This window comes from Bos taurus, chromosome X (genome assembly GCF_002263795.3).
Source record: "Bos taurus isolate L1 Dominette 01449 registration number 42190680 breed Hereford chromosome X, ARS-UCD2.0, whole genome shotgun sequence".
Classification (NCBI taxonomy): domain Eukaryota; kingdom Metazoa; phylum Chordata; class Mammalia; order Artiodactyla; family Bovidae; genus Bos; species Bos taurus.
The window spans coordinates 9,380,105-9,394,749 of record NC_037357.1 but is presented as its reverse complement, the minus strand read 5'-3'; the positions used below and the strand labels follow the sequence as shown (position 1 = coordinate 9,394,749).

General features: G+C 37.8%; 1 protein-coding gene and 1 non-coding gene across 2 annotated transcripts in view; both read left to right on the top strand.

Moving 5' to 3' along the window:
* The window catches only part of TENM1 (teneurin transmembrane protein 1), a 916,085-nt gene that overhangs the window by 181,581 nt on the left and 719,859 nt on the right, over positions 1-14,645 (top strand). The window lies entirely within an intron of this gene.
* Positions 11,250-11,344, top strand: MIR2285G-3 (microRNA mir-2285g-3). The gene has a single exon (NR_107825.1). It is a non-coding gene; the product is annotated as a microRNA mir-2285g-3 (primary transcript).

The window sequence follows — 14,645 nt, the reverse complement described above, 5'->3', positions numbered from 1 at the left end:
ATTAATATAATGTTATATGCCAGTTTCAGTTCAGTCACTCAGTCGTGTCCAGCTCTTTGCAACCCCATGGACTGCAGCACGCGAGGCTTCCCTGTCCATCATAAACTCCTGGAGCTTGCTCAGACTCATGTCCATTGAATCGTGATGACATCCAGCCATCTCATCCTCTGTCATCCCCTTCTCCTGCCTTCAATCTTTCCCAGCATCAGGGTCTTTTCAAATGAGTCAGTTCTTCGCATCAGGTGGCCAAAGTATTGGAGCTTCAGCTTCAGCTGCAGTCCTTCTAATGAATATTCAGGATTTATTTCCTTTAGGATTGACTGGTTTGATCACCTTACAGTCCAAGGGACTCTCAAGAGTCTTCTCCAACACCACAGTTCAAAAGCATCAATTCTTCTGCACTCAACTTTCTTTATAGTCCAACTCTCACATCCGTACATGACTACTGGAAAAAAACATAGCTTTTTTCCTACTGTTTCTCCATCTATTTGCCATGAAGTGATGGGACCAGATTCCATGATCTTAGCTTTCTTAATGTTGAGTTTTAAGCCAGCTTTTTCAGGCTCCTCTTTGAATTTCATCAAGAGCCTCTTTAGTTTTTCTTCACTTTCTGCCATAAGAGTGGTTTCATCTGCATATCTGAGGTTATTGATATTTCTCCCAGAAAACTTGATTCCAGCTTGTGCTTATCCAGTCCAGCATTTCTCATGATGTACTCTGTATATAAGTTAAATAAGCAGGGTGACAATATATAGCCTTGACGTACTCCTTTCTCAATTTGGAACCAGTCTGTTGTTCCATGTCCAGTTCTAACTATTGCTTCTTGACCTGCATACAGATTTCTCAGGAGGCAGGTGAGGTAATCTGGTATTCCCATCTCGAAGAATTTTCCACAGTTTGTTGTGATCCACACGGTCAAAGGCTTGGGCATAGTCAATAAAGCAGAAGTAGATGTTTTTCTGGAACTCTCTTGCTTTTTTGATGATCCAACAGATGTCGGCAATTTGATCTCTGGTTACTCTGCCTTTTTTAAATCCAGCTTGAACATCTGGAAGTTCACGGTTCACGTACTGTTGAAGCCTGGCTTGGAGAATGTTGAGCATTACTTTCTTAGCATGTGAGATGAGTGCAATTGTGTGGTAGTTTGAACATTCTTTGGCATTGCCTTTCTTTGGGATTGGAATGAAAACGGACCTTTTCCAGTCCTGTGGTCACTGCTGAGATTTCCAAATTTGCTGGCATATTGAGTGCAGCACTTTCACAAAATCATCTTTCAGGATTTGAAATAGCTCAACTGGAATTCCATCACCTCCACTAGCTTTGTTCATAGTAATGTTTCCTTAGGCCCCCTCGACTTCACATTCCAGGATATCTGGTTCTAGGTGAGTGATCACACCATCATGGTTATCTGGGTCATGAAGATCTTTTTAGTATAGTCCTGTGTATTCTTGCCACCTCTTAATGTCTTCTGCTTCTGTTAGGTCCATACCATTTCAGTTCTTTATTGTGCCCATCTTTGCATGAAATGTTCCCTTGCTAGTTCTAATTTTCTTGAAGAGATGTCTAGTCTTTCCCATTCTGTTGTTTTCCTCTGTTTCTTTTTTGTTTTGGTAACATTTTATTTTATTCACATAAAAAATTTAAAATAATAAGCAAAGTCATAGCTTTGAATTCTTCACATTGATCACTGAGGAAGGATTTCTTATCTCTCATTGCTATTCTTTGGAACTCTGGATTCAAATGGGTATATCTTCCCTTTTCTCCTTTGCCTTTTGCTTCTCTTTTTTTCACAACTATTTGTATATGTTACTTATACCTCAATATAGAATATAAATAAATAAAATATAAGTAGATGTTTTCCTTTTTCATTGTTTAGAAAGATGATTTTATTTACTTTTATAGTCTGTCAGTTGTGAATATTTAAAATGTTACCATTTTATCCTACACATATCTTGGCCATCAGGAACTTGTATATTGATACGGGATATTGAATAGGAAGGTACACAGGACTTTTGATCCCCCTTCTTGATGAAAAACAACAACAACAACAAAAAGTCAACTTACTTGAGTGTTCAAAGCAGCATTATTCCTAATAGCCAAAAAGTAGAAATTCACAAAATGTCCATCATGTGATGAATGTGAAATATAACAAACAAAATGTGAAATATCCTTGCCAGGGAATATTATTCAGACATAAAAGGCAATAAAGTTCTGATGCATGATACAACATGGATAAGCTTCAAAAATATTATGCTAAGTGAAAAAGCCACACACAGAAGGCCACACATTATATGATTCCATTTATATGAAATGTCCCAAAGAGTCAAATCCAAAGAAACAGTAAGTAGATTATTGGCAAAGTCAAGTGGGCCTTAGGAAGCATCACTACAAACAAAGCTAGCTGAGGTGATGGAATTCCAGTTGAGCTATTCCAAATCCTAAAAGATGATGCTGTGAAAGTGCTGCACTCAATATGCCAGCAAATTTGGAAAACTCAGCAGTGACCACAGGAGTGGAAAAGGTCCGTTTTCATTCCAATCCCAAAGAAAGGCAATGCCAAAGAATGCTCAAACTACTGCACAATTGCACTCATCTCACATGGTAAGAAAGTAATGCTCAACATTCTCCAAGCCAGGCTTCAACAGTGCGTGAACCATGAACTTCCAGATGTTCAAGCTGGATTTAAAAAAGGCAGAGGAACCAGAGATAAATTGCCAATATCCGTTGGATCATGGAAAAAGCAAGAGAGTTCCAGAAAAATATCTACTTCTGCATTATTGACTACGCCAAAGCCTTTGACTGTGTGGATCACAATAAACTGTGGAAAATTCTTCAAGAGATGGGAATACCAGACCACCTGATCTGCCTCTTGAGAAATGTGTATGCAGGTCAGGAAGCAACAGTTAGACTGGACATGGAACAACCGACTGGTTCCAAATAGGAAAAGGAGTATGTTAAGGCTGTATATTGTCACCCTGCTTTTTTAACTTATATGCAGAGTACATCATGAGAAACGCTGGACTGGAAGAGACACAAGCTGGAATCAAGATTGCCGGGAGAAATATCAATAACCTCAGATATGCAGGTGACACCTCTGTTATGGCAGAAAGCGAAGAAGAATTAAAGAACTAATCCTAACCCCTTCTTGGTTGATTGGAATATTCTGGATTTAGATACTGGTGATGGTTGCACATTTATTTGGTTATATTAAAAATCACTGAATTGTATACTTTTTTAAGAGTGAATTTTATAATATGTGAATTGGATCTCGATAAAGCTGTTACTGTTTTTTTAAGGGAAAGAGTAATAGCCAACATTGAGCACTTACTGAGTACTAGGTATTAGGCTAGGCCTTCTGCCACACATGATAGTATTGAATGTTCACAACAACTGCATGTGCATAAGTGCTATCTGTTTTCTCCATTTTTACAGATTTGAAAATTGCAGCTTCATAATGTTACTCAAGCTACTTCATAATTTACCCAAGGCCCCATAGGCTAAAAAGTCCAAGAACTGAAATTTAGCCTCTAGATAGCCGTCTGGCACTCTTGATTACTACGTTTTTCCTGCCAGTATTTTTTATAATAACTTTAAGATATTAACATACCATATAGTTTGCCCATTTAAACAAATCACCCATCAGTGTGTTTCTTTGAGTACATTCAAGGATATATGCATGTGACACTAGTCAGTTTTAAGACATTTTCATCTTATAACACGAACAAACCTTATCCCCAACCCCAAGGCCTAAGCAACCACCAGTCTGTCATTGTGCTGGTTGATTGATACTGCTACCTGTAGCCACTTGCATCACTGTATTAACTGTTACAATAGTTGTGTTAGTCGATATCGATACAAAAAGAAATTAAGACGGTAGATTTCCTTTTAAAAATGGCTTTGAAGCCTCCATTACTAGAAAAGACAATAACTGAATATGATTTAAATGTACTAAAGGCAAGGGAGAGACACCGCATGTGTCAATTCGCCCTGTTTCTGGACTTACATTATTTTACTGAGGAGCTGGGTCTACCTGCTCCCTCCAAAAAAAAAAGGGGGGGGGGAAGGAAATCTTGATTGCAAAAAGTATATTTTGCTTCTGAGCAAGGATACAGAAATTGTTAGGAGCTTTCGTTGTCTTTGAAATTGGCACAATGCCCTCCAGCTAAATGGTTTTGCTAAGTGGCTTTGCAAGAAAACCTTTCCTCCCCTCCTTGCCTGGAAGCTACTGCTTTTCCTCCTGACCCTCTTGACTTCAGTTTGAGTGCATGTCTTCCAGTTAACAAGTAATTTTGGGGAGTGTCAAAAGGTAACTAGTGTCCCCTGGGTCACAATTAACCTAAAAATTAAAAGGTGGAGTTTAAAATCCTCATTAAGTATAACAAAACCATAAAAGGGAGTTTCTGAATTGGAGTTGGATTTAGAAAGTCACCTTTCAATTAATGAAGCTGACCATACTTACTAAGTACCAGGCTCAGTATTTGAGAGAGGATATATGTTTGAGAGAGGATCTGCAGTATAGTTTAGTAGCGATTAATGGTTTAGGCAAAATGAGTAGAAAATAATTCTTTCTGAGAGCCTTTTTCTGTGATCCCAGTCACTCATTATGCACATACTAATGCCCTTAAATTTTAATTACCACTAATTTCTGAAATATGCTTATGAGTATTACATTATTGGAATTAAGAATTAGTGTTTTCTCTTTTAACCTGGCTAGATAACTGGCAATGTCATATTGCCCTGAGAAATTTTCTTTGATAATTTATTTTTAAAGGTAGCATAATATATATAACTGGGGTCTCTAAAAATGATTTATGGTGAAGTCTTACAGCTTAGTAGTAAATTCTAACTAATATGTGTTACTTATAATGGAGGCCTGTAGCTTGTCAAATCTGAGCTAAAAGCGGGTAACAATATTGTTATTATGTAAACCTTAAACATATGTTTTGTGCTTGATTTTAACTCAAACCATGGTGATGATTAAAATATTTCATAATTCACATGCTAGTGTTTCTTTTAATAATTCTAAAAATTCGTTCTAGATGCAACAAGGTTCTTACTCTAAAAGAGCGCTTAGAATCCCATTTTATAGAAGTCTGTTTGTGACCTCTAGAAGCAGAAATGTAAAAATACCATAATCACCTACTGAACAGGAAACATTGATGGAAGGATTGAGAAATACCACTGCTCTTTTGAAATATTCAAAACTGAATTGTTCCCACAGATGTGCACACCCTCTCTTCTGGTATTTCTATTAAATGCTGCTTGGGCAGTAATAAACTTCATTTACTTATTTAAATGTATTCCTCTCACCCCCATCCCCCAACACATGTCTGAATGAGCAAATAAGCTGTGGGTTCCATTGTCTTAACCTTCTCAGTTACCAGGTTTTTAGGGACATGGAAGGATTTAGAGGTGAAATGAAGGTGACCCCACTGACCCACAGTCAGCATGACACGGTCCTTGAGTTTAGAAATTCAGATAGCCTTAGCAATTCCTTTGTACCCTGTGGTAAATATTTCTGTAGCAGCTGAAGTTGGAGTTAGACTTTCTTCTGTATCCATGGAGGAGAGAAAAGATAACTGGCCCATTTGAAGATCAAACCCCCACCTAGGCCTCATTAGTGCTGGGCTTTAACCAAAGAATATGGGATTATATAGAAAAGAACAAGTAGCAAAGGACAGCTAGCAAGTTCAAGGTTATATGACAAAAATATAGTGCAGATATCTAGGACATTTTCTTCATTAGGAATGCCTTTGAAAGGCTCACACACTTGAGTTCTTTGGAGAGCCATTTAAGATATCTCATGTGTAAGGTTTCAAACAGATTCAAACTGAATTTAGACTGTAGGTTTTTTGACTGAGGTCAAAGATTTTTAGTTGGTGTGAGTGTGTGAGCAAATCTGTCTAAGATGTAGGCATACAGATAAAAATAACACTTTCTAAAAGGGTAGTGTTTTTGTACTTATTTCCTTCATCTTTTAATAACATCTATAAAAAGTGAACAGATTTGGTTACTTAGTGGACCTTCTCTCAATTAAGTTTCTATCATGAGAAATGGGTTGGCAATATTTAGAATTTGCATTTTTGTTTGTTTTTAGTTTTACTCTTCCAGTATTTTTTTTCCCCAAACTACCTCCAAATCAGGAGTGCAAATACAGGAAATGGTTGCTCTGCTTCTTCAAGAGAAAAAAATTTTCTAGTATTTGTAAATGAAAAATTGTATTCTAATGCAAGTGAAGAGTCTTTTTTTTTTTTTTAATTGAAGTATAGTTGATACAATGTTGTATTAGTTTCTGGTGTAGAGCAAAGCAATACAGATATATATAGGCTTCCCTGGTGGCTCAGAGGATAAAGAATCTGCCTGCAGTGCGGGAGACCTGGGTTCAATCCCTGGGTTGGGAAGATCCCCTGGCAGAGGGTATGGCGACCCACTCTAGTATTCTTGCCTGGAAAATCCCTATAAGACAGAGGAGCCTGGTGGGCTGCAGTTCATAGGGGCCATAAAGAGTTGGACACGACTGAGCAACTAAGAACAGCACAGCATATATATGTGTGTGTGTGTGTGTGTGTGTGTGTATTCTTTCCCCTTACATTTTATTATAAGATATTGAATATAGTTCCTTGTGCTATAGAGAAGGCAATGGCACCCCACTCCAGTACTCTTGCCTGGAAAATCCCATGGACGGAGGAGACTGGTAGGCTGCAGTCCATGAGGTCGCTAAGAGTCGGACACGACTGAGCGACTTCACTTCACTTTCCTTGTGCTATACGGTAGAACCTTGTGTGTGTGTGTGTGTGTGTGTGTGTAGTAGTAGTAGTTTCTATCTGCTAACCCCAGTTTATCTCTCTCCCACCCCCTTTCCCTTTTGGTAACCATAAGTTTGTTTTCTGTGTCTGTGAGTCTATTTCTGTTTGGTAAGTAAGTTCATTTGTTTCATTATTAAAGATTCCACATATAAGTGATATTGTATGATATATATCTTTCTCTGTCTGACATTCTTCACTTAATATGATAATCTCTAGGTCCATACATGTTGTTGAAATGGCATTGCTTCATTCTTTTTTGTGGCTGAGTAATAGTTCGTATACACACACACACCACATATATATGTATATATACCACATCTTATTTATCCATTCATCAGTTGATGGACACTTATGTTGCTTCCATGTCTTGGCTCTGTAAATAGTGGTACTGTGAACATTGGGGTGCATATATCTTTTCAGATTACAGTTTTCTCCAGATATATGCCCAGGAGTAGGATTGCTAGATCATATGTTGACTCTAATTTTAGTTTTTAAAGGAACCGTCAAGCTGTTTTCCATAGTGACTGCATCAGTTTTCACTCCCACCCACAGTATAGGAAGGTTCCGTTTTCTCTCCACCCTCTCCAACATTTATTCTGACTGTGAGGTGTTACCTTATTGTAGTTTTTTTAAGCTTTCTTTATTTATTTGGCTGCACCAGGTCTTAGTTGCAGCACGTGGGATCTTTTTTTTTTAGCTATGGCATGTGGGATCTAGTTGCCAGAGCAGGGATCAAACCCAGGTCCCCTGCACTGAGTGTGCAGATTTTCAGCCACTGGCCCACCAGGGAAATCCCAACTCATTGTAGCTTTGATTTGCATTTCTCTAATAAATATCAATGTTGAGTATCTTTTCATGTGTGCAATGTCCATCTGTATATCTTCTTTGGATAAATGTCTATTTAGGTGTTCTGCCCAGTTGTTAATTGGGTTATTTGGATTTTGTTATTGAGTTGTTTGAACTGTTTGTATCAATATATATTGGAAATTAGACCCTTGTTGGCTACATCATTTGCAAATATTTTCTTAATAGAGAGGTTGTTTTTTAAATTGAAATTAATTGGTAAAACTGTTTTTGGGCTTAAGCTGAATGAGTCATTGATGTGCTTTAAACTCACACACACACAAAATGAAGAGATCTGACAGAGAAAAATATCTAGAGCAAACTGGTGACAATAATTCTCTAACTTGAGTGTGGGGACTATGTTCTACTCTACTGAAGTCACAATGACAGTCAGAATTTCCATTGACAGTGGTTATTCTTAACTGGCATTCAGTTCACTTTAGTTGCTCAGTCTTGTCCGACTCTTTGAGACCCCATGAACCGCAGCACGCCAGGCCCCCCTGTCCATCACCAACTGCCAGAGTCTACCCAAACCCATATCCACTGAGTCAGTGATACCGTCCAACCATCTCATCCTCTGTCATCCCCTTCTCCTCCTGCCCTCAATCTTTCCCAGCATCAGGGTCTTTTCAAATGAGTCAGCTCTTCACATCAGGAGGCCAAAGTATTGGAGTTTCAGCTTCAACATCAGTCCTTCCAATGAACACCCAGGACTGATTTCCTTTAGGATGGACTGGTTGGATCTCCTTGCAGTCCAAGGGACTCTCAAGAGTCCTCTTCAACACCACAGTTCAAAAGCATCAATTCTTCTGTGCTCACCTTTATAGTCCAACTCTCACATCCGTACATGACCACTGGAAAAACAATAGCCTTGACTAGATGGACCTTTGTTGGCAAAGTAATGTCTCAGCTTTTGAATATGCTGTCTAGGTTGGTCATAACTTTCCTTCCAAGGAGTAACTGTCTTTTAATTTCATGGCTGTAATGACCATCTACAGTGATTTTGGAACCTCAAAAAATAACGTCAGCCACTTTTCCCACTGTTTCCCCATCTATTTGCCATGAAGTGACAGGACCAGGTGGCATGCTGTTAGTTTTCTGAATGTTGAGTTTTAAGCCAACTTTTTCACTCTCCTCTTTTACTTTCATCAAGAGGCTCTTTATTCTTCTTCACTTTCTGCCATAAAGATGATGTCATCTGCATATCTGAGGTTATTGATATTTCTCCTGGCAATCTTAATTTAGCTTGTGCTTCTTCCAGCCCAGCGTTTCTCATGATGTACTCTGCATAGAAGTTAAATAAGCAGGGTGACAATATACAGCCTTGACGTATTCCTTTTTCCAATTTGGAACCTGTCTGTTGTTCCATGTCCAGTTCTAACTGTTGCTTCCTGATCTGCATATAGGTTTCTCAAGAGGCAGATCAGGTGGTCTGGTATTCTGATCTCATTCAGAATTTTCCACAGTTTATTGTGCTCCACGCAGTCAAAGGTTTTGGCATAGTCAATAAAGCATAAGTAGATGTTTTTCTGGAACTCTCTTGCTTTTTCCGTGATCCAGCTGATGTTGGCAATTTGATCTCTGGTTCCTCTGCCTTTTCTAAAACCAGCTTGAACATCAGAAAGTTCACGGTTCATGTATTGCTGAAGCTTGGCTTGGAGAATTTTGAGCATTACTTTACTAGCATGTGAGATGAGTGCAATTGTGCAGTAGTTTGAGCATTCTTTGGCATTGCCTTTCGTTAGGATTGGAGTGAAAACTGACCTTTTCCAGTCCTGTGGCAACTGCTGAGTTTTCCAAATTTGCTGACATATTGAGTGCAGCACTTTCACAGCATCATCTTTCAGGATTTGGAATAGCTCAACTGGAATTCCATCACCTCCACTAGCTTTGTTTGTAGTGATGCTTCCTAAGGCCCACTTGACTACACATTCCAGGATGTCTGGCTATAGGTGATTGATCATACCATCGTGATTATCTGGGTCATGAAGATCTTTTTTGTACAGTTCTTCTGTGTATTCTTGCCACCTCTTCTTAATATCTTCCACTTCTGTTGGGTCCATACCATTTCTGTCCTTTATTGAGCCCATCTTTGCATGAAATGTTCCCTTGGTATCTCTAATTTTCTTGAATATCTCTCTAGTCTTTCCCATTCTGTTGTTTTCTCTATTTCTTTGCATTGATCACTGAGGAAGGCTTTCTTATCTCTCCTTGCTATTCTTTGGAACTCTGCATTCAAATGGGAATATCTTTCCTTTTCACTTCTCTTCTTTTCACAGCTAATTGTAAGGCCTCCTCAGGCAGCCATTTTGCTTGTTTGCATTTCTTTTCCATGGGGATGGTCTTGATCCCTGTCACCTGTACAATGTCACGAACCTCATTCCATAGTTCATCAGGCACTCTATCTATCAGATCTAGGCCCTTAAATCTATTTCTCACTTCCACTGTATAAGGGAATTGATTTAGGTCATACCTGAATGGTCTAGTGGTTTTCCCCACTTTCTTCAATTTCAGTCTGAATTTGGCAATAAGGAGTTCACGATCTGAGCCACAGTCAGCTCCTGGTCTTGTTTTTGCTGACTGTATAGAGCTTCTTCATCTTTGGCTGCAAATAATATAATCAGTCTGATTTCGGTGTTGGCCATCTGGTGATGTCTATGTGTAGAGTCTTCTCTCATGTTGTTGGAAGAGAGTGTTTGCTATAACCAGTGTGTTGGCTTGGCAAAACTCTGTTAGCCGTTGCCCTGCTTCATTCTGTACTCCAAGGCCAAATTTGCCTGTTACTCCAGGTGTTTCTTGACTTCCTACTTTTGCATTCCAGTCCCCTATAATGAAAAGGACATCTTTTTTGGGTGTCAGTTCTAAAATGTCTTGTAGGTCTTCATAGAACTGTTCAACTTCAGCTTCTTCAGCATTACTGCTCAAGGCATAGACTTGGATTACCGTGATATTGAATGGTTTGCCTTGGAAGTGAACAGAGATCATTCTGTCATTTTTGAGATTGCATCCAAGCACTGCATTTCGGACTCTTTTGTTGACTATGATGCTGCTCCATTTCTTCTAAGGGATTTATGCCCACAGTAGTAGATATAATGGTCATCTGAGTTAAATTCACCCATTCCAGTCCATCTTAGTTCACTGATTTGCATAATGATTAAAAAATGTGGATTTTCTGAATCCTGAACGTAGACTTTGTAGTTTCTATGGCATTTAATGCTGAACTCTTGCCACAAGTAGTAAAACATTCAGGAGTTAAGGAAAAATGAAAAATAAACAAACTTAGTTCCACCTTTACCTTTGGATATATGCATAGAAAGAATGTCAGTCTACAATCTATGTTACTTTCAACCAACAATAAAAGTAGAAAACTCTTCGTAGCTTTGAGATTATTTCCATATATCATTAATTTTAGGTATGTTTCAGAAAGAAAGCAAAGAATCAACTATTAAGAATTGAATCACTAATGGAATACTAACATCAAAGATAATAAAATCATTGTTGTATCTTGTAACAAGTTTGGAATTACTCATTAAGTTATAAGATTTTTTTAGCTCTCCCTTCCTCTAAATGGTTCAGTTGCCATTTAATATAGAAAAATATTCTTGTATTGGTTTAACCAAAAAGTTCATTCAGGTTTTTCAGTAAGATGCTGTGGAAAAACCTGAACAAGCTTTTTGGCCAACCCAATATAATGACTTGGATTTAATGTGAATGTTTTCTAGGCTGATAAGACATTACAACCTAGAATTCATATAGGCTCTGTTGTAGTTAGTGATGAATCTTTCTGCTAAAGAGATATATTTCTATTTCAGGGTTGTTAAGGAAGATTACCTATGATTTGATGATTTTATAATTTTTAAATTTGTAATTTAATAGGTACCTACTCATCTCTAAAAGATGAAAGCCAAATGAACCTGTTCCTAAACTTTATGCCCAGATGTGATTTTCCTGCCTTATAATATCCTAATTTGTACAGTGGGCTGACCAACCTGTTTAACTCTAGGCCTGAATCTGACTTTTGTCACCTACTATCCCTCCAGAGATTTTTTAAATGTCAGTGTTTATTCAGAGTCTTGAACTTTGTTACCTAATGATATCCTCTTCTAATGGGTCAATTGCATTTCTTTTAAGAGCCCTACTTGGTATATGTTATAAAAGAGGAAGAATTTCTTATCACTGCCCTCTCCTTGTGTGTGTGTGTGCTCAGTCATGTCCGACTCTTTGCAACCCCATGGATGTAGCCTGCCAGGCTTCTCTGTCTGTGGAATTTTCTAGGCAAGAATACTGGAGTGGGTTGCTATTCCCTTTTCCAGAGGATCTTCCTAACCCAGGAATCAAGCTTGCATCTCTTGAGTCTCCTGCACTGGCAGGTGGATTCTTTACCACTGCACCCTCTGGGAAGCCCTACATAGTTTTATTTTGTCCCCAAACAGCTGTGACCACTCATCTGTGGTGCATGAAATTCCTTCTTTGGAGTTAAGGCATTATTGCTCTAGGAGACCCATGCTGAAATGCAATTACCTGTATTGATACATTTTGTTTTATTAGTTTATCCAAGTTGTCTTCAGATTTCTCATTGAAGAGCAGAGTCCTAAGGGAAAGGTTAAATTTTGGCTTGGCCTTGCAATGAGAGGAACAAGTCTGAAGATCATATCATTGTCCATTCTGTTATTAAGTGAGAAGACTGTTTAAATTCACTAGTGTTGCCTATAAACAAGGGAAGGGCTAGGGAAACAAGGAAAGAGGACTTAGAAGGAAAAACAGATCTGCAAAGACCAGCATCACCTACTTTACTGCTCTGGCCAAGCCTGATTAAAAAATGTAACTCAGTTCATTACTGGCATTTACTTCAAGGTATATTGGCTGCTTTTAAACTTAAACTATGTCTAATTCAGTGATGAAGAGAAATTAATGAACAACCTCAGCTTTTCATATTTTTTTTTAAAATATACTAGAGTCATACTTAAAGCTGTTGAATAGAAAGTGTCCATTAATTGATGTATGGGATATGTCCAGATACGAGAGATTTCATTATCCTTTGGAAGGTACAAGGAATAGTCTTTAAAAGTCATTAAAGTACATATAGTCTTTTGACCTGCTATATTTACATATGCTTTGCCAGGTATGTACCTCTAAGATTATATCCTCTTCAATTTTTTTTCTACTCTTTCTCCCTTTTATCCTCCTGTCTCTTCATTCATGCCTCCTTCAGCTGTTCTCAACATTGCTAGGCTAAAGTATTATCTAGTCCCCTGAGCGGCACCATTGAGTGGTACCATTGAGTGGTACTATTGAGCGGTACCACTTGAGGGATGTCACGAGGGCTACTTGCTAGTGTCTTTCATTCTGTCCTGCGCTGCTGCCTGAAATTGTGGCTAAGATGTTAGCCTAAAAAATAAAAGACCAAAAAACCCCTAAGGATACTGTATATGTCCAAAGTAAGTATTTTTACATTTATTTCTTAGAAGGCAAAAATAAAATATCCCATTTCCTTAAGACTTAACTAACCAGGCATGTTAGAATTGAAAAGGATCTTTGAGGTCATCTCCAGTTTTTAATGAAAGCTGGGTTTTGTTTTGTTTTGGTTTCTTTTTGTTTTGTTTCATAATCCTTTTATTAAATGCGATTTGATATGAAAGTTCAATGAATAAAGTAGATGAACGAGAGAACATTAAGGCTCACTCCTCTGGTCATTATCAGTTCTATGGAAAGTTAGTTCTTCCATTTATTTTAAAATGAACTCATAGTCCATTTTGTGGAGAAAGGTGTTACTAGAAGCCCTGATTCTGATTCCTAATCTGTCCTCTTTCTATCCATTGAACTAGTCTAGTGATTATTAATACTTTTTGTTTAACTCACCCAAATTTCTTCTACTCTATGGAAATAGTCATATTAACATGCTATATAATAATGCTGCAGAAATACTAAATAGTGAAATGACAACCATAGGGACAGTAATCCAAAGGGGTAGGAATAAGGGTGATTCTGATATAGAACCCTTCCTTGCAGAGTCTACAGTTTTTTAAGAGAATCTTTGAAATATGACTACAAAGATTGGGGAAGGGGTTGTATTATTAGCAATTTCTATTGTTTTAACAATTCCTCAATTAACATTAAATTATATTCAACTAAAGTGGCCTTTAATAGAAAGGAGAGTAAATTGTAGGTCAGATACTCTCAATTCCAGAAGATTACTTTCTGAAAACAAATAACAGTATCTGGTGAAAACCAGTTTACTGAGGTCATGAGCCTGAATTTTATTGCAAAGCTCCAAATGATGAATAGTATCAATTTTTTTTCCTTCAGCTCAGATTTTTAAAATTAGACAAAAACGATGTTATATATGGCAAAGCAGATGTAATCAGTGAATCCAATTAGAACACTTATTGTGTAATGAATCAGTGGATCCAAATGGAATCTTATTAATCAAAATATGTTATATTAATTAGAGGGACAGTTGATGTCATAACATATATCCAGATGTTTTAAAATATTGGTGATTTCCCTGTATTAAGCCTCTGGGTTTTTGCAATGGATGGGCTTTTTCAATTTCCCAGTATTTGAGAACTACAATCAGAGTGTTAGAGAGGTGCTCTCCATGAGGGAGAGAAATAAATATCATATTATGAGAATTTATGGCCCTAATTTCCATACAATTCTAATTATTCAATTTTTGTTGTCCTGAGTTTCTACAGCTTTTCCTTCAGAAACATTTCTGGAAGACACACAGGCAGGTAAAGATCCAGGGTTTGTTGGGGCCTGAGTTTTATACAATTTGGGGGCCCTCTCTTTAAAAAAGAATACAAGATCACAAATGCAAAATTAGATATGAAAGTGAATATTTAGAAGGGGCTTCTGCAAGTGAGGTGCCGTGAGGCTTAAGCTTCAAGGTAAATCCACTCTGGCATGCAGAACACACCACTAAATAATTCAGTAGTTGATCAGTGAAGGAAAGGGAAATTTTTCAAAAGCCACAACCCTTTGATATTGGCAGAG